This window comes from Hibiscus syriacus, unplaced genomic scaffold, assembly GCF_006381635.1.
Source record: "Hibiscus syriacus cultivar Baekdansim isolate YM2019G1 unplaced genomic scaffold, ASM638163v2 tig00110893_pilon, whole genome shotgun sequence".
NCBI classification, from domain to species: Eukaryota; Viridiplantae; Streptophyta; class Magnoliopsida; order Malvales; family Malvaceae; genus Hibiscus; species Hibiscus syriacus.
Genome location: NW_024062901.1, coordinates 2,682,771 through 2,703,354, shown reverse-complemented (window position 1 = coordinate 2,703,354; position 20,584 = coordinate 2,682,771).

Below are 20,584 nucleotides of genomic sequence, written 5' to 3'. Positions count from 1 at the left end.
TCTTTGTTAAAAGTTTTAATACCGAAATTATATGTTAAGAAATTACGAAATTACCCTTAAGAGGGAAAAATAGCTCGAATTGACCCTGAATGGAAAAGTACTCAAGAAGTAATGCCTAAAACTAGAATAATTTATCAAGGGTGCTCTTTTGTTAGAATTGTTTGAAAAGACTGAAGTTAATGATAAGTTGGAATTAAATAATACGACCGGACGGAATGAAATGATTGAATTACCATAGATCTATAAAATAACCAAAATACCCCTAGAATGGAAATGACCCAAGAATATCACCAAGTCCAGGAATTATTGGATATCATCAAATTATGAAATTAATGAAATAAAACTGAGCACCAAAAAGACCAAAATACTCTTATGGCATAGACTAAGTAGATGTTTTGGATTAATTAAGGAATCCAAGTAAATATGGGAGTTGTACTACCCAAGGATTCAAATAGCGAACTGAAAACGCTATTGTTGACTCTATTTAGCGGTTATAGCACCGTCCGATACCAAGATTGAAGAAATTAGCGGTAGATGGCGGATTCACGACAATAACGACCTATTGAGCCCGTCATTTAACGAATAATGATGAATAGTACCGATAACGGGACACTATTACCGTTATCGACCGTTAAAGTGAAAAAAATAAAAAAAATCTTGTCGAATGAAAACGCTATTGTTGACTCTATTAGCGGTTATAGCACCGTCCGATACCAAGATTGAAGAAATTAGCGGTAGATGGCGGATTCACGACAATACGACCTATTGAGCCCGTCATTTAACGAATAATGATGAATAGTACCGATAACGGGACACTATTACCGTTATCGACCGTTAAAGTGAAAAAAATAAAAAAAATCTTGTCGAAACGATTATTCCCTAAAAAGGTGAAAAAAGGTGAGATTTTGAAAACCACATCAATTTTTAACTTATTTTGTTCAATTTTTTATTTAAAAGCAAATGCGATTTAAAAACCTCTCGTTTCGAAAATTTTGAAATTCTCTTTACGTTAAAAACATATTGTTCAAAGAGTCGCCACCAATCTTTGATTAGGGTGTGATTGGGCACCCAAAAATGTTTTGTTATTTTAAATAAAAATTAATTTTAATTAAAACAACAAATTAAGGTCTGCGTTACCAAAATCCAAGTTCGGGAGTCGGTTACGTGCGGGGAAGGATTAGCACCCCCACAACGCCCTAAAACGGTACCTAGTCGATTAATTAATATCTTTGCATTGAATTTTACAAATTCGAACTTTATTTGATTTTTGATCCCATAAAACAATGATGTAAATTTAAAAACATTCAAAAACACTCAAACAAATTGAATTAAAATTACCAAGTCATTTTAGAAAGATAAAGAATGTTCGATTATTTACAAATATCGAGACCAGATCTTAAAAGCCATAACAACCTTTTCTCGATAAATTTAAATAAACGAACATTTCCTTTTCTTTCGTTCCCAAATTTTAAGTGACGAATCAATTTTTTGGTTTCACTTCCGGGATACGCTTTTAATTTAAAATAGTCAAAACGACTCTCTAATCAGTTAAGACAAGCCGCTCGAGACAATTTTAAATTAAAAGGGTATTACCCTTAGTCCGATTATGTATTTATAAATCGAGTTATGCACATGAGGGTATCATACAAATTATGCAAAAAAAATGTCATGCCAAAATTAATTAAACAGAATTAAAAAATAACATACAATATGACATACAAAAAATTACGTATATATATTTTAATTAAAAATCATAAATTACGCATATTAACATCTAATGTACAAAATGTGACTCAAATAAAAAAATAAAATCATAACATGCTAAACTATAAATTTAAAAAGTGTATATATACATGTTAAAATAAGGACTAAATTTAAATACACATAAAATTAAACATACTAATTAAAAAAATTAAAACAAAGACTTAAAGAAAAACAACATAAACATAATGGACTTAAATACAACACACATAAATATAAGGGATCTACACCTAAATAATTCAACAAAATTATAACTAATACTAAAATTGGAAAATGATGAAATCAGGATAAACAACAAAAAAAAGGGTCAAATTCGAAAATTAATCTCCCGGGTGGCAAATTTATAAAGGATGCTTAAGATTTGGGGACTAGGAGCTAATTTACCCTAAACATCTAATATAAAACCTAAATAATCTAAACCTAAACCAAACTCACGCAGGAAACACTTAGCCATTCCTCACTTTTCCATTTTCTCCACTCACGCGGCGCCATTCATTTCCACAGACCTATGACCGGAGCTTGGCCATCACCGGTTATCCTCTTGCGCTACATACCATTCGAAGCTCACACGACACTTCCGACAAATAAGGTAAATCAATGAACATTCCCTTTCGACGTTAAACTCGACCCCTCAACGATGGCGTAGTGCTCTAAACTCTAAGGTAAACTTAAAGCCCCTACTTATTTCTATTTTTTATCTTGATACCTCCATAGATAATAATCAAACAGAAAAAAAACGTCATGCATTTACTGCTTCGAGTATATATCTCTGTTTTAATACTTTACAATTTGCATTTAGTTTAAAAAAAATTTAAAATAGATGAATGGAAATATTAATGTAATCGTATGAAAGAAAAGAAAAACCTTGTAGGAACTGAATTTCACTTTGTATTGCTTTGATTCGTTGAAACGAGCGAACTCTTCCGTTCCTTTGATTTTCAAATTGAAGAAGAAAAAAAAAACAGTATAATGTTTTTTGTTTTGCTATCTACTTTCTGTAAAAAGAAACAATGGAGGTTCTTTTGTTTTTTTTTTGCTCTCGGTTAATTTCTCCTCTTCTTTGTGTTCCCTTTTTTTTGTGTGTTGATTGTCTCTCTTTTTATGTAATTTGATGATAGTGTTCTGTGTTTTCAGTGGTTCCCCCTTTTCTTTTTTTTGCTCTACCGTGTGTGTCTTTTTTCCTCTAATCTCTGGTCCTTTCTTTTTGTTTTTTAGTTCCCAGCAGTTAATTTTTATTTCAAAACAGTTTCCTCATTCTCCTGTATGCCTCCCCATTTCCCGTTTCTTTACTTCCCATAACCATTTCTATTTTACAGGGAATCATCATGTGGCCTGCTCTGCTGGATCATTGGATTAGGCTTCTAACTGGTTTGGGTTATTCTTTAAGCCCACCATTGCTTCGGGTCTAATTCGGCTTAACCCCGGACAAAAACGAGCATCTACAGCTGCCCCTCTTTGCTCATTGTCGTGTAACGAGAATAGAGCAAAGATCAAAAGATGATCGAGCTTGTCTGGTTCTAAGAACTTCAAAAGATTAAAGCACTCCATTGTTACTTCGGGATAAATGAAACTTGAAAAATCTTCAAATGATAAGTCTGCTCCCTATTCCTTCAGGGAGTATAAGACTCGAACAATCTTCAACAAACGTGTCTGCTCCCTATTCATTCAGGGAGTATAAGACTCGAACAATCTTCAGCAAACGTGTCTGCTCCCTATTCGTTCAGGGAGTATAAGACTCGAACAATCTTCAATAAAACGGGTCCGCTCTCTATTCCTTCAGAGTGTATAGAACTCGAACAATCTTCAACAAATATGTATGCTCCCTATTTCTTCAGAGAGTATAGGACTTGATCTTCAACAAACGTGTCCGCTCCCTATTTCTTCAGAGAGTATACGACTCGAACAATCTTTATAAAACGGGTCCGCTCTCTATTCCTTCAGAGAGTATAGAACTCGAACAATCTTCAACAAACGGGTCCGCTCTCTATTCCTTCAGAGAGTATAGAACTCGAACAATCTTCAACAAACGGGTTCGCTCCCTCTTTCTCTAGGGAGTATGGAACTCGAACATCTTCTTCTTACGGGTTCGCTCCCTCTTTCTCTAGGGAGTATGGAACTCGAACATTTTCTTCTTATAGGTTCGCTCCCTCTTTCTCTAGGGAGTATGAAACTCGAACATTTTCTTCTGCTTTACTACTTTCTTGTGAAGACTTCTTGATGATTTGCTTCACTACTCTCTCGTGAAGACTTAAGTTTGATTTGCTTCGAAAGTCGAACCTGAAAATCAAACATTATCAATCATTAATGTGTGCTTGAAAATTTGAAAATCATTATACTAAAAAATTTAGAATTTAAGAGAATCTTTTCGAATTCATTTCTCTTGTGAGAGCTTGTCTCGCCGCAACTAAATGCGAGAGTCTTCCTTGACTTGACTGTCATTTGAACCCCTCCCTTACTGGGACATTGAATCGGTTAATAACTCATCGCGCGTGTTTCTTTTTCTTTGTACTCGAGAAATTTTGCTTTTTCTCCTACATCTGATAGTCTGATGGTTTGCTCCAATACTCTTCCGAGAAGGTTTAAAAAGGATATGCTTCACTACTCTTCGATGAAGGCTTAAGATGGTTTGCTTCATTACTCTTTAGTGAAGGCTCAAAATGGATTTGCTTCACTACTCTTTGGTGAAGACTTGGCTTTGCCCCAATCTTCTGTGTACAAGTCACTTTAATTGAGTGATTTCTCTTTTCATACGCGAACATCTCTGTTTTTCTTCTATATCTGATGGTCATCACTTTAGAGTAATGCTTCTTCTGTGGATTAGACCTCTTAATTCTTCAGGGTATGCCTCTTTAAACGTGATTTCTTGCGTTTGAGGTTTAAAATCTTCATTTCGACTTGTCGAGCTTCTGACATCATGCATCTTCTCTTTTCACTGGAAGATCTGTCAAAACCATGTGTTTATACATGAAACACGAACACAAATGCAATTAAATGTATTAGTGTAATGCATTTTCTTTTATGCAAATGATGTTCTCATGAATGCATAAATGCCGATTACATCTTCATTTAACTTCAAAGTGGTGAACTTAGTCTTCTTATACTTGATCATTCCTTTCCAGGATCTGCTTTATATACCCGTGTAGCAACTCATAGTTTTCAACTTGCATTTTTGACGAGCCCTCTGATCTTCTTCTATCTCCTTGTCGTCTTTGTTATCTATCTTTATTTCGGAGAAAATGTTTTCTTTCTCAACTTCTTGCTATGGTCAGAAGCATGATTGTGTTGCCCCGTTTTTGGAGACTATGTACATGACTGCGCCAAACTCCACAAAGGTCAATGGGATAGTTGCATATGTTCTGATTTGACTCTTGAAACATAACGCCAAGAGGACCCATCCAAATTTCATTTTCATCACATCATTTCTCATTTTAACCTTGGAGTTGCGTAAGACAACCTTCATCTTGGATAATGGAAACAACGCATGATCACAACATTGATTCAGCATCATATTTACTGGCTCATAAAATATTTAACACATTCATCTTTTCCTGTGGCTTTTGCCCGTATCTTTCAATTGGAGAAGCTTTTTACAAAGCGCTCAGAGTTTTTTTTTTTTTGCATGGTATTACAAGGATACCAAAACTCAATGGAGATTAAGATGGGATATTTTGGCTTGCCAACATTAATGCATGTGAAATCACTGGAATAATGCAACTGATGATGGACAAAATGATCATTTATGGTAAACTCCACTGTCAATGTTTCACCATTTTCAACACTCATACATTTCTATCTCATTGGAATTATTTGTTTAATTTAATGATCGTTTAACAGGTCTTCATTAGCTTCCAAAGATGCCCCACATTAATACCTCTGGCTGAAACATGCCTTCACTAATGGCGCAACATTATCTTATTCTGATACGGGCCTTCAAAATGCCCCAACACCTCAAATTGTAGGGCTCATTCCTTCTTCGTCTGAATCATGTCATCTCAAAATGATGGGGGTTCAGTCATGCCCCAGTGTGGGTATTCACGGCTCCCTTCGTACCAAGATCTCTTGACTTTGAATGCTCAAATTCTAGTGCCACTACACAACAGTATAGCTGAATATCTTGAGGGCTTCTCTTCATGTTGCCCTAAACACTTAATAAGTGATCAATTCTTCTAACAAAATGTCTTGTACTTTTATACAAGCCGTAAGATGTGCCTCTTCTGAATGATGAGATCATATTCTTCTTGATGGGTTACTGACAACGTCACAAGGAAACGTTACAAGCTCCATTCCTCGTCCTTCTGATCTCTCAGACTATCTGCTTCAAGATTGCATAATGCTTCATGCTCCAGCATTGCTTATTCTTCTTCTCAAATAGAGGCACAATGAGCCTCATCAACTCCAAGGACCTTCCATATTTGAATTGTCCTGTTTGGAAATATTTTTTTCCTTTTTCTTATTTTAGGGATCAAAGAATGAAAGAATTTTTATAAAATATTGTCCCTTAATTCAGGCTCACAATCGAATCAAATCATAAACATGGGTTCACAGAATATCAAAAGAATCAATATCTCTTTAATATTTTCAGGGTTATAGCTCTTTGACAAATGTCAAAATTGAGGGGTTGACTTCAGGTTGGCTTCCTATTTTCTAAGGTTTCAACCACCGAAATATCATTTCCTTCTTGGTCATCGTGAATATTGCAACATGCCCTTCTTTCTTGGCTTGGTATTTTAATCGAATGCAGACAAAATGACGCAACTAGCATAATCCATTACTAGACTTTTTAGAACACTTTCATTTCAGTTCTCTGAAATCTTCCATTTGTTCAAGCTTCGTAGACTCCTCTAATCAAGGCAGTGCAGAAATATCGATCTAAAAATGAAATTTCTGAGTGCAAGTGTGAAATTGACTATAACAAGTGTTCCTTAACTCCCTTAGTCCATTTTTGCCGCAACTCTTTATTTACAAAATTGATTTAATTTGCCATTGTCTGGCTAGCTGAAATCAGCTTTATTGTAATTTGCCTCTATCGGGCTAGCTGAAGGATCCATCTCATCACAAAGTCTTTGACTTGACAATCACAGTGGAGCATACACCGAATTGCCAAGTATCCAATCAAGGTCATGATTTGAATATAATTTATTCATAAAGCCAGGGATTTTGAGTTTCCTCTATAACCAATTGCTTTAGCGGAATAGCTCAGCTTTATTTTATATATAATCATTTTTATCAGGGTAGCTGAATTCTATCCATAAAGCCGGGGCTTTTAACCAATTGCTCTAGAGGGACAGCTCAAGCTTTATTATATACATATAATATTATAATCTGGGTATACGGATCCAATTTCTTAAGCTCGTCAGGAAAAACCTATCATAGTCTAGGTGTTGTTGAAAGTCAGAAAATCTCATCGTTAGAGTTCAATTTCCAAGCAACTGACCTAAACTAGATTCATCTGCTTGACTATTACATCCGTAAAGATCATAATCATCATTGAACGTCATCAATAAAAGTGTGGTCTATTCAGTTTCGTAACATCATACACACAAAAGATGCCCCATGTTGCCTGCTTCTATGCATACCTGAATACCAAGCCTATTGTTCATCCCCTTATGATAGAAGAAGGCTATATCCTGCAAGAAAAGGGTGTTCGATTGTATCTTCTGGGGATAAGGTCAAGGTCCTTGTTTTATCAGGTTTCAACCTTGTCATTTTGTCAAAGATTTATAACTCTAATCATTAAAGAGCTTCTAATTCAGTTGATATTCAAAGAATTTCAAGTCGTAAATTCGATTCAATGCTCACCATCCATAAAGTAGCATGAATTCAATTAAAATATCCTTAAAAAAACTGAGAAATGATGAAAAACGAGTTCAAACATGATGTTGCAAATGGGAAATGCGATTGTGGTGGAGCACAACCTTCACTTGTTCAACTAAAAGGCCCTACTTTCCCCAGAATGACGGGTGCCCTGTTGGATTAGGGTTTTCATCAGCATTCTCTCCCCCATATCTTGATTATTTCTCGTGTCAGGACTCCTTTATCAACGAGATTTTCTATATCTTCCATCAACGGTATACACTTGTCAGTGGGATGAACTAATGCCCCCATATGAAAATCACAAGCACTATTCGGGTCGTAGCCATAAGCGGATGGGCTAGTCTTCATTCTTAATGGCCTTGGAGTGAGGTACTGATTCTTGATTAAAGGGGATAACAAGTCGGAAATGGGCACTTGAAAAACCTTGAGGGTCGTATTTTCCCAAGACATCTTCTGCGGCCAGTCTCGGACTACCTCTTCTTTAACTTTCTTCTTGTTACTTCCCACTTCTATCTTCTTTTTTAGCATCAAAGAGGTCTCAAGAGTTGAGTCCTTTATCTCTGCTTCACATATCTCGCTTTCCTTGATTTTATTTTTCTCCTTTTCAACACTCTCTTTGGCATGTACTTCACTTGTTTCAACCCCATCAACTTCATTCTGGCGATTAATTTTCAACTGCTGAGCATCCACCTCTATAACTCCATGAGCCAAAAGATCTCGAACCTGTCGCTTGAAGTTGCTAAAATTCTCGATGGAGTGTCCTCGGGCTCCAGTATGATATTCACAAGTAACATCCTCATTATACCAACTCGGATAAGGGTGCAGCAAAGGCTTGGCCAGACGTGGGACAATCAGTTGGGCTTGGAGCAACTTTGGATATATCTGGCTATATGAAAACTCTTTTGATCCCACTTTCTCCTTGCCGTTATTATGATCATATTGAAGACCTTGTGACTGACCACTGAAACATTCGCTTTGAAGGTTTAACGTTTGACCAACATCTTGGGAGAGACATTGATTTGCAAATCTCCCTTCATCGACAAGTTTTGAGCTTCCGGGGAGCTTAGGTTTTCCATTTTCAAAGCATAACAACCCTTCCGTGATGAAGTTTTGAACTTTAAATTTCAGGATCGTACAATCTTCTGTAGAGTGGCTAAACTCTTGAGAATGATAACCGTATGATCTTTTGACACCTTGCCAGTCTGGACGCAAATAAGTGTTGTACCTCGGAGGAAAAGGCTTTAAGAGCCCACTTTCAAAGAGAAAGAGTAACAAGTCTGAATATGAGATCGGAATCGGAGGTGTCATCTTCTTCTTTTTTTTATTCTTTTTGGTCTTCTTTACTGGCATTTGAGCCTCCTCTATGCCTCTTTTCTTTGAGTCCGACTTCACTTTCATATTAGAAGTTTCACCCTTAACTTTTGCTTTTCCCAGTATGATCTCCGTAGCATCTTCTGGAATCTTACTTGATTTTTGGAGTTGACTTGAATTACCACATCCCCTAATAGGTTCTTGATCAGTTGCTATCATCACATTGGCTGCACCACTAACATTCAGATTCACACCCGAAGTCTTCATCTGTTCTTGATCATTTGCTATCATCACATTGGTTGCACCACTAACATTCAAATTCTCACCCGAAGTCTTCATATTTTCTTGTGTAATAGGGTCATCTGATGATTTCTCCCCATATATCACTGTAATCATCATGCTCATCAACTTGGACATATGTCCCATGGATTCAACTTGGAACTTCCTTGCTTCATCAATCATTTCTTGTTGGGTCTTTACGAGCTGTTCTTGAATTCTCTCGATCTTACTAACTCGTGTTAAGATCTCATTCATTGTTGTCTATCTTTCCAGAAAAACGTCTCAGGGTAACTTTAATTTAATTTCAGAGCTTCTGCCACATCATCCTTCACGAGTTACTCTCATATTTTCATGATTTATGCATGTAAAAGTGCATAAATTAAAGCGATGAGAATGCAAATGTGGATGCAAAATGCAAATGCAAAAGGTGTTAATCCCAAAAGTGACCACTATAGAACAACCTTCATTTAGACAACAAGATTTCATTACACCATGTAATCAAAATAAAATTATGATTCTTCATTTCCTTGAACCGTACTCTTCATGGAATCTGGCATTACATATCCAAAATGGTCGGCGTATTTGATCACATTTGATGAAATCGGTTGTCCTTGAATTGAATATTGGGATCTCCATCTCCACTTTCAATGGAAAGTGCTCTTCACGTCTTTATGAAGGGTCTTTTCGTCCTTGGCATTACTGCATCTATCTCCTGAGGGAAGATCTTCATGATGTCTTCCTTTTTGGATCAGTCTTCAATCAGTTTCAAATTTCTTCATTCATCGGATGTCATTCTTCATGAATCGTTCTTCAGTTAGGTTCAAATTTCTTCATTCGTCAAATGTTCTTCTTCATGAATCATTTGAATGCCTCTGGATCTCCAGATTTTGATTACATGGTTAAGAATTTCTTATCTCATTATGACCAGCCTTCTTATTAGTCAATCACTTGTGAATTAACACCTTGTGATGACATGAAGATGTGAATGCAATAAAATCAAAATAAAATAGACATAGAACAAAAATGGGTTAGTGCACATAATATAAACAACAAAATAAGTACCATAAACATCAAATAAAACCTACCCTCACATGCTGGCTACCCAATCATGCTTTAGTAGATCCTACCCAACATGATATCTACCCCCATGCTTTGTTTGAACATTAAAACCCTAACCTCCATGATATCTAATTCGCATGCTTGCTTGACAAATAAACCTAACTGCATGATATCTAGTTCACATGCATTTATTCGAAAAAACGAAAATGAATGTCTCAAAAAGCTTTTCCTTGTGTACCCTCCTCACGGGACTCTTAAGGTTCGGGTTTGGCTCGACCTAAGTTTGGGATCTATGTTCACTATATGCTTGGTTCGGTTCTAAAGTAATAGGTTCTCGAATTGTCCTTGCCGGTGCCCCATTGGGCTGCCGAACCCTCAATCCTAGCCCATCACAAGCTTTAGGGGATCGAGTTCAATTTCGAGGGAACACACTTCCTTATGTCCATGCGGAGGTGAATACCATCACGAGGACCATAAGGCGTGAGCTCCAGGAGCAATCCACTATCCCATGCGGAGGTGAAAACCATACGAGGGCATAGTCTCTCACTCCTACTTAATTAGGATAGAGCGGGGTTTTAGTTCATGTCATGAAAATGCAACTGTGCAGTGTGTGAGGAAAAGCAAAAAAACACATAATAAAAGCACTCAAAAATCAATTCACAAATAATCTGAAACCATTAGCAAACAGATCAGTACAACTATTTAATTGTTAATCGAATTAAATCAAAATACAAACAAAACTTATTAAAAACCAAACAAGGGATAAAAACCAAATTAAAACAAATTTAAAACTTTCAATTGCAAAGACATTTAATTAATCGATTATCAGCCTGACTCTCTAAAAAAAAAAAGTCCCCAGCAGAGTCGCCAAGCTGTCGAAACGATTATTCCCTAAAAAGGTGAGATTTTGAAAACCACATCAATTTTTAACTTATTTTGTTCAATTTTTTATTTAAAAACAAATGCGATTTAAAAACCTCTCGTTTCGAAAATTTTGAAATTCTCTTTACGTTAAAAACATATTGTTCAAAGAGTCGCCACCAATCTTTGATTAGGGTGTGATTGGGCACCCAAAAATGTTTTGTTATTTTAAATAAAAATTAATTTTAATTAAAACAACAAATTAAGGTATGCGTTACCAAAATCCAAGTTCGGGAGTCGATTATGTGCGGGGAAGGATTAGCACCCCCACAACGCCCTAAAACGGTACCTAGTCGATTAATTAATATCTTTGCATTGAATTTTACAAATTCGAACTTTATTTGATTTTTGATCCCATAAAACAATGACGTAAATTTAAAAACATTCAAAAACACTCAAACAAATTGAATTAAAATTACCAAGTCGTTTTAGAAAGATAAAGAATGTTCGATTATTTACAAATATCGAGACCAGATCTTAAAAACCATAACAACCTTTTCTCGATAAATTTAAATAAACGAACATTTCCTTTTCTTTCGTTCCCAAATTTTAAGTGACGAATCAATTTTTTGGTTTCACTTCCGGGATACGCTTTTAATTTAAAATAGTCAAAACGACTCTCTAATCAGTTAAGACAAGCCGCTCGAGACAATTTTAAATTAAAAGGGTATTACCCTTAGTCCGATTATGTATTTATAAATCGAGTTATGCACATGAGGGTATCATACAAATTATGCAAAAAAAAATGTCATGCCAAAATTAATTAAACAGAATTAAAAAATAACATACAATATGACATACAAAAAATTACGTATATATATTTTAATTAAAAATCATAAATTACGCATATTAACATCTAATGTACAAAATGTGACTCAAATAAAAAAATAAAATCATAACATGCTAAACTATAAATTTAAAAAGTGTATATATACATGTTAAAATAAGGACTAAATTTAAATACACATAAAATTAACATACTAATTAAAAAAATTAAAACAAAGACTTAAAGAAAAACAAACATAAACATAATGGACTTAAATACAACACATAAATATAAGGGATCTACACCTAAATAATTCAACAAAATTATAACTAATACTAAAATTGGAAAATGATGAAATCAGGATAAACAACAAAAAAAAGGGTCAAATTCGAAAATTAATCTCCCGGGTGGCAAATTTATAAAGGATGCTTAAGATTTGGGGACAGGAGCTAATTTACCCTAAACATCTAATATAAAACCTAAATAATCTAAACCTAAACCAAACTCACGCAGGAAACACTTAGCCATTCCTCACTTTTCCATTTTCTCCACTCACGCGACGCCATTCATTTCCACAGACCCATGACCGGAGCTTGGCCATCACCGGTTATCCTCTTGCGCTACATACCCTTCGAAGCTCACACGACACTTCCGACGAATAAGGTAAATCGATGAACATTCCCTTTCGACGTTAAACTCGACCCCTCAACGATGGCGTAGTGCTCTAAACTCTAAGGTAAACTTAAAGCCCCTACTTATTTCTATTTTTTTATCTTGATACCTCCATAGATAATAATCAAACAGAAAAAAACGTCATGCATTTACTGCTTCGAGTATATATCTCTGTTTTAATACTTTACAATTTGCATTTAGTTTAAAAAAAAATTTAAAATAGATGAATGGAAATATTAATGTAATCGTAGGAAAGAAAAGAAAAACCTTGTAGGAACTGAATTTCACTTTGTATTGCTTTGATTCATTGAAACGAGCGAACTTTTTCGTTCCTTTGATTTTCAAATTGAAGAAGAAAAAAAACAGTATAATGTTTTTTGTTTTGCTATCTACTTTCTATAAAAAGAAACAATGGAGGTTCTTTTGTTTTTTTTTTTTTGCTCTCGGTTAATTTCTCCTCTTCTTTGTGTTCCCTTTTTTTTGTGTTGATTGTCTCTCTTTTTCTGTAATTTGATGATAGTGTTCTGTGTTTTCAGTGGTTCCCCCTTTTCTTTTTTTTTGTTATACCGTGTGTGTCTTTTTTCCTCTAATCTCTGGTCCTTTCTTTTTGTTTTTTAGTTCCCAGCAGTTAATTTTTATTTCAAAACAGTTTCCTCATTCTCCTGTATGCCTCCCCATTTCCCGTTTCTTAACTTCCCATAACCATTTCTATTTTACAGGGAAATCATCATGTGGCATGCTCTGCTGGATCATTGGATTAGGCTTCTAACTGGTTTGGGTTATTCTTTAAGCCCACCATTGCTTCGGGTCTAATTCGGCTTAACCCCGGACAAAAACGAGCATCTACAAATCTTACATGCATCCGTCGTTCTTCGCCACTGGTCAAGGAGTTGAGCAGTAAGGCCACCGATGAAGAAGGTAAAATATCAAAAAAAAATCTATAGTTAGATCTAATTTCGTAGAAGATGAACTTGAAAAGTTTTTCTTTCTAGAAAGATAGGTCGGGGAGCTGAGGAGAAAATGAATGTATCTGGAGCCTTCTTTTCTCTTTAAAATTTAAGAGTTTTGTGGGTGAACGTGTCCCACTATATTTTTTTATTTCTTTATATAATTTTTAAAATATAATTTAAAATAAGTTTTTTTATCTCTTAAAAGTTTAAAGAGTTTTATAGGTGAGTCGTATCCCACTCTAATTTTTTTATTTCTTTATATAATTTTTAAAAAATAATTTTAAAGGCGATATTAATTTGATATCCCTCCCATCTTTTAGAATTTCTAATTTAATCTTTAATTTAAACTGTAAATTTTATTTTTTTTATTTAATTTAGTCATAATTTTAGTAATATAAATTTTTGCAATTTAAATTTTACACTTTTATTTTAATTATATTTAATTTAGTCATTTTGTGTTCTTTAAATTTATTTAAATTTTACTCTTTTATTTTAATTATATTTAATTGTGGTTTAAGGAAAGTTATGTGAAATTATTATGTTTTAGGATAAGTTGTGTGAAATTTAAAAAAAAAATAAGACCGCGGCACTTGCAATGACCGCGATGGCATTCGTTATGTCCGCAACCGCGATAAACGTGAAGCGGCTGAAAATGCGATCGTAAACGTTATTTAAATCCCTGGTACTACCCTTAAAAATTATGGAAAAAAACTTAAGTGAGTCGATCAACCTTAATGATATGTCAGTACCTGAAAGGCATAGATATTACTTGAATGCGTGTTCGTCTTCTCAAGTTTGGATCGATGATAATTTTGGAAGTACTCAACTCAACGATAAATCACATTTGGTACTAAGAATTAGATACTCGTTAGACAAATCAACCATGAAGACCAAATTGAACTGAACGGAAGTACAATATGTATCCAAAATTCAGAAATGTTCGAATTACTCTGGAAAACTCCGAAGTAACTGGAATGGATTTGACTGCTAAATGAACTAAGTAACCTCAATGACTGAGGATTAAGTAAGTGAATTGGATAAGTCTGGAAACTATGATGAGTTTACAAAGTGTACAATTACCATGGGTTATGAACCAATAATCAAGTACGGCAGCATTTCATGATATCGTTGAAGCGTGGAAATGAAATAAAGACCCTTGGAAGACCCATTCAACGATGACTCAAAAGATGGTTATGGACATTAATTGTTGTTACTAAAGAGTGAATACCTGAAGGACAAAGAATGAACCGACCAACATGCATTAGTTATGGGAGTTGTTCAACTTGAGTTATTTCAATAATCTGATAGATCGACACATACTGTAAATGTCCTGAACCTTCATTTCTTTCTTATCAGCTCAAATTACATTTTGAATAACTGATGATTCAGTTAGTTAATGAACTCTTCTAATAGTGATTCTAAATTCTAGCATTGCACTGATATACTGAAGATTCGTGTTTCTCTACCCAATAAGACTATCAAGTATCTCTGAATAATATCTGATAAATACTTTGATCATCTAGTGTGTTCCATATGTACTACATGACGGTTTTATATGTTTGAAATGAGTTTTAACAAAAGTATTGATTTACTGGTTTATGAACCATGACAACATGATATGTTATCTCCGATTACGGGTTTCATCAAAAAAGTATGAATTGTACATGATTTATGAAATCATGGAATTTACTAGTTTATGAATTATGATTACTTGAAATGTGTTATCTGGTTTCCTGTTTTCACTGAAAAATATGAATTGTTTCTGATTTATGGAATCATGAAATTTACTAGGTGTGCAGGTGGGTGTAAGGTTCTGGGGAACCTACACATTATGGAGTGTTAGGTTGGAGGGAATACTATGGTTTTTGATAAATGTTTTATGGGAGGGTGTTGTTGGAGGAAGTTAACGTTACCGTTACTGCAGGCTCCTCTATTTTGTGCTCAGGGTAAGTCCTTACTTGGTGTGTAGGTGGGTGTATGGTTCTGGGGAACCTACACATTATAGAGTGTTCGGTTGTAGGATTAATATGGTTTTTTAATAAAAATATATTTTAAATTGTTACTGTTTAAAAAGAAAAGATTTGTATCTCTTCACTGGTTTGGCGGGAACACATTAGATAACCTATTCTGATCTCCTGAACTTAAACATCCGAAATATTTTCATCTGAACTAAATATTATCTGTTACTACCTGAAATATCAATGAGACCTCAGCTCAGCCTAAAAGTCTGTAGATATCTGAACCAATAAGGAAATATATGGTTATCTATATATGTACGTTCTTCAGCATTATCTGGTAGTTCTGTATTACTGAGCTTTCCGAAGCTCACTCTATTACTCACCATTGCAGGTTAAAAGAATTGTACCATTGCATCTATCAACTTTAGTAAGGGAGTTCTTCCGGTGTTGTTTGCAGAATATGGTAAATGTGATTAGGGGGCATGTAATTGTATTTTGTTTTATATACGAGTCTGAAAATCAGTTTTATTCTTAATATTGATAAATGCTTTTATGAGTTTACATGTTCTGATAAAAAGTTTAAAATTTTCTGAGATTTTTACAGTGGGTCGCTCCGGTGGCCCAAATGCGACACCCCGGATCGGATCTGGTTACCCGCATCGGTCTGAGGGGGCTACAAAATCCAACCATGAGAAAAATATAAAATAAAAAGATCGATCAAACGACCGATAAAAAAGACTGAAAGTGTACCAGAAGTTAAAAAAATGTGCTATAAAGATTGAGAAAAACGTGTCATAAAGAAAGTTATTGAAAACTAAAAAGCAAAGATAAATCAAAGATGCAATATAAGAAAATAAAAGAAAATAAATAAATATTGACGGTCGACAACCAACACTAAGACTAATATCATCATCGATCGATCTAAGATTAAAAAAAATCCAACGACGAAGAGAAACCTCATGTTATTGTTTATTTTAAACACTAAAAAGTATTTTATTATTTTATATTCATCATAAATTATACTTCGTAGAAATTTAAAATATAAATATTGTTACTATTTTAGTATTAAATAAATTTTAACATATTCAATTACATTTTATATTCTCCTTCAATTATATTTTCATTTTCAATTTAATATATCCAAATATATAACTGAGTAATATATTACTATTTGAAATTATTTTATAAAAATATGGTATCAATATCCATGTATAAAATTACGGGAAAAGTGTAAAAATTTCTATGTAAACTTACATTTAAATCGATGTCCATTAATTAACCGAATGATTAAAGACGTTGTCTCATATTATGTATGTTCGAATCTCAATATTTATCTGAAAATATAATATCCCCTAATTTAATTTTAAAAAAAACTTCATTTAAGCCTTCAAACCATGTCAACCCATCGCCTAAGACATAACATAACAAAATATGGCGAAATGGACCACCTGAGAAACCAGTGTTGTGCAATGCATGTGGTTCGAGGTACAGATTAGGGAAACCCCCGGAGAACTATGCACCCAAGGTCTTCAAACTTTCTCCAAAGAAGAGACGAAAAGAAGTTACTCATCCCAGCAACTCATCATCTGGTTTGGCTGGATGTAATTCAAGTTCTGAGTCCTCAGCTTCACGCCACCCGAACCGTGTTACCGTAAAACAAGAGATTCTCAATGATTATCCGGCTTACTCATTCGCATGTCTCTTTATCTGTACCCTTCTATTTAGTTAGAAGAATCTACAACGATGGGTTTAGGATCAAATATTAGAAGAGATCGATTATTAAAGCCTAAAACAATAGATATCGGTTAAACATTTAATCTTATAATTTTAAGAGATAAAAGTTTAATTTAAATAAAATTTAAACTAATAAGGACCTAAAATGTTATTAGACCATAAATTTTGAGAGAAACTTTGAGCCCCTCCCACTGCCCTCAAGTATAAACATGTCTTTATAGTGTTTGGCCAAAAAATATTTGTAAAGAAGAATAAGAAACAAAATAATTATTTTGTAACAGTCCAAAATGTATTATTTGTTAAAAGATATGTTTAATTAAATAATATGATATTAATTTAAAATATGATATAATACTTTTAAGTGGCGTGATACTTTCATTCAACTCATTGTAGTTTAATTTGAACCATTATACTTGATCGGTGAATAGAGAATAAAATTAAGAGTAAAGTATATAAATGGTCACTAAACTTTTTAGATACTTGCATTTAGGTCTCTCAACTTTTAAAACTTGCAATACAATCACCAAACATTTAGTTCGTTTGCAATATGGTCCCAACGTAACAGCCGTTTCACTACCATTAGGGTAAATTATATAAATGGTCACTAAACTTTTCAGGTGCTTGCATTTAGGTCCAACCAACTTTTAAAACTTAAAACATAGCCATTAATTACATTCTAAACCCCAAATTCCAAAATTCTTCAATTATATTCTAAACCTCAAATCCAAAAATACTTCAATTACATGCCCAATCCCAAATTCATAATCTATTCTCAAAATTTGCCATAACAAACTGAACTTAAAGCAGCAACTCTAAACCCTCAAAACATAACCCTAAATGCTAAATTTCCCCACCAATTAACCCAACATAATCAACAACATTTAGTTCATTTTGGGTCCATAACAATAAGTGATTATGTTGGGTTTAGTATTTAAAAGTTAGATTTAACCAACTATAAGTGAGCAATACTTAGTTCGATTCGAAAAAAGTATTTTTCGACTTGAATTGAATTAAATTTTTTTATACAAATTGACTTTGAATTGTAATTTCATAAACTCAACTTAAAAAAATTTCAAGTTAAAATCGAGTTGTAAAATACAACTCGAATATCTCAAAATTTTTAGTAATTAGTGGATTAATTTTTAAGTTTGAGTCAAGTCCCTTGACTCTGTATGATATATGTATATCACATATGGAAAAAAAAATATAACGAAATATATGTACTGTATATGGTTAAAAAACTATTTAAATTAGAATCAAATAATATTATAGTATTATAAATATTTATAATTAAATTTAAACAGAAACTCGAAAATTCAATTCAATTCGACTTGATTTAAATTTTATAAACTCAAATCGAAATTTTTTTGAGTCGACTATTTTGTAAATTGAACTGAATTAGAATCAAATAGTATTATAATATGATAAATATTTATAATTAAATTTAAACAGAAACTCGAAAATTCAATTCAATTCAACTTGACTTAAATTTTATAAACTCAAATCGAAAAAAAATTTGAGTCAACTATTTTATAAACTGAATTGAGTATTTAGGTCCAACATAACCGTAAACTTAAACCCAACATAATCACTTATTGTTCACTTATAGTTGGTTAAATTTTTTTGAAATGATTATGTTTTGAGGGTTTAGGGTTGCTACTTTAAGTTCGGTTTGTTATGGTAGATTTTGAGAATGAATTATGAATTTGGGGTTGGGCATGTAATTGAAGTATTTTTGGAATTTGAGGTTTAGGATTTAATTGAAGTATTTTGGAATTTGGGGTTTAGAATGTAATTGATGAATGTGTTACAAGTTTTTAAAGTTGGGGTGACCTAAATGCAAGCGCCTGAAAAGGTCAATAGCCATTTATATAATTTACCCTAACGGCAGTGAAACGACCGTTACGTCGGGACCATATTGCAAACGAACTAAATATTTGGTGGCTGTATTGTAAGTTTTAAAAGTTGGGGGAATACAAGCATCTAAAAAGTTCAATGACTATTTATATACTTTACCCTAAAATTAAATTAGATTAAATGTAGTGATTCTACTTGAGCTACCATACGTCACGTGAATATCAACATCAAGAAGCTGCAAATTCCTCCCATAGAAATTGGTCTTGGAACCATTCTTCTCAATCTCCCTCTTCCTTCTCTAGATCAGCAGGAAACTAGGGTTTTTCCTCCGAATCGTCCTTCAACAACTCCTCCACAATCGTAAACAGAAACTCAAAATTTAATTTGTTCTATTCATACAATCAATTATTTTGAATAATTCCTACTTAAAAGATCAGGGGAAGATGAATTTTGCTCTTAATAGGTATTGAACCCATAATCCAGGGGAGATAGAAAGTAACATCTGAGAGCTTTTAGTTATCTCTTTTAGAGATCGTCGACTTCATTCAATCGATTTTAAAATTTAACATTGCGAATTATATAAATCATTAGCAGCCGTTAGTTCTTGAATTCGACATTACTTTTACATATTCATATAACATGTTCATTCGATCCATTATAATTTAATGGGTATGTTTCATTTAGTGACAAGGAATTCTTCATCCTAGGTTGTTTTTGTTGTAATCGGAAGCAAAGAAGGGGTTGGCAATGGCGTGCAATATGGGTTAATGATCTTTATGCTTGATAATCTCTACAGCTCATGTGAGCCATGCCTCTAATTATTTCCGATAATGAACTTACACGCCAATAGGGTCCCCTTTGGATTGGGGTATCCATTATTTTCGGTTTTGTATAGTTTATATCTGTTTGATAGAACGATCAAATAATTTAAATAAAATTTCGAGTTAAAATCTTATTAGTTCACAAATAATTTTACAAATAAATTAGAAAAACATAACTCATTTTATTCTTTGTTCAAAGATTCAAGTTCAACCTTATTACACTCTTGAAAAAATTGGACCCTTGTAGGGGTGTAAACGAGCCGAGTCGAGTTCGAGTATTGCTAAGCTCGACTCGACTCGAAAACTCTGAAATGAAGCTCGACTCGACTTGAAAGCTCGCGAGCTTAAAATTTTCAAGCTCGACTCGAACTCGAAATCCTGAACTAGAGCTCGTGAGCAGCTCGAAAAGGCTCGAAATGAAAAAAAAAATCTTAAACATAACTCGATTGAAGCCTTAAACTTGAATCTGAACCTTAAATACATGAAAATCTTACTGCATTTTAAAAAAAAATCAATACATAAATGTTAATATTATTAATAATTTATTTAAAAAAATCTTAATATATTATATTTTCGAGCTGCTCACGAGCTTTTCGAGTCGAATATCAAGTAGCTCGTTCCAGCTCATTAAGAACTCGAGTCGAGCTCGAATTGAGTCCATTCGATCCAAGTATTTATCGA